Source organism: Nanorana parkeri, unplaced genomic scaffold (genome assembly GCF_000935625.1).
Source record: "Nanorana parkeri isolate BGI_ZX_2015 unplaced genomic scaffold, ASM93562v1 scaffold122, whole genome shotgun sequence".
Classification (NCBI taxonomy): domain Eukaryota; kingdom Metazoa; phylum Chordata; class Amphibia; order Anura; family Dicroglossidae; genus Nanorana; species Nanorana parkeri.
In genome coordinates this window covers 1,257,083-1,258,376 of record NW_017306390.1, presented here as the reverse complement: position 1 = coordinate 1,258,376, position 1,294 = coordinate 1,257,083, and the positions used below count along the sequence as shown (strand labels likewise).

At 41.4% G+C, this 1,294-nt stretch overlaps 1 protein-coding gene across 1 annotated transcript in view; it reads left to right on the top strand.

Moving 5' to 3' along the window:
• Window positions 1–1,294, top strand: part of RPGR (retinitis pigmentosa GTPase regulator) — a 72,662-nt gene that overhangs the window by 26,486 nt on the left and 44,882 nt on the right. The gene's annotated exons all lie outside the window — the stretch shown is intronic.

Here is a 1,294-nt window from a genome sequence, read left to right as displayed (position 1 = left end):
TATATATATATATATACATATACATATACATGTATTTTTTTTTTACAAAAAACAGCTGATTTTGCTCTAATTTACCTGTGTTATTTATTTTCAAGGCACACTGCAAGGTCACCCAAGCTGACCTGTTTCCAATATTTCTGTGGTCATCTGACATTGTTAGTCTGCCACAGTAACCTTCAATGACAAACAGCTTGTTTGCAACTCTCATCACGTGTCTGGCTGTCATCACCTTTTTGCAGATGACACAGTGAAAGCCAAACCTCTGTAGTTACACAACTGTTTGTTAACTATACTAATCATGCTGCATTCTCATACAACTTTTAGGGATGCTGTTGCAGATTTCAGGGGCTATCAGCAGGGAGTGTACCTGTTGTCTTTCAAGACCTAGACTTAAAGAAGAAAAATCCTGCTGATGATACACATGCAGTATGCTCAAATGTATAACATAAACATATATATACACATAACAAAATGTTCTTCAAAAACCACATGTCCAGTTTGTTATACATACACTTAAAACTAAACTCCAGGTAAATATGAAAGACATTAATTAATGGAGCTCTGTATTGCCATCGCTCAGCATTCCAGCTGCTTAACTGACTGACAGCATCACTCTTGTCAGGCAAAACAGAGCAAGGGCTGTGATAGCCGCTGGAGGGAGGATTCTGCTCTCTCCTTGCTCCAGTACCAGCCTACCAAGGGCAAAGAGAGCAGGGAGAGAGGCACCCGCTGAGAACAGAGCTCCAGTGTACGGATGCCTGCTGGAGGATGAGGGCAAACTGCAATCTTCACCCTGGGCACTGGATGATCTTGTCCCACAGCCTGGGGGGCAAACCCAAATAACTGGCCCTTTTACAGTTGGGCCACACTGCAGCGATTGGTGATTCCTTTGATATTGTTGGTAACAACGGTACAAAACTGTAGATTGTAATTTTCTAAGTTGGATAGCAAGAATAGTATGGTCGGGGAAACCTGCCCTTCATCTGTGTACTCAAGGTTAGCTATGTGTTATCAAACTTCCTTAACCACTTGCTGACCGGGGTTTTAAACCCCCTTCCCGGCCAGGCCATTTTTCAGTATTCAGCACTGCAGCATTTTTACTGACATTTATTATGTCATACAACACTGTACTAAAGTTAATTTTATACCATTTTTTTGGGGACAGACAGAGCTTTCGTTTGGTGGTATTTAATCATCACTGGTTTTTTTTTATTTTTTACTATATTAAGGAAAAATTACCGTAAATTTACCTGGGATTGAAGGTGAGGGTGCCGGAGGGGAGGGGGGTGCAGGA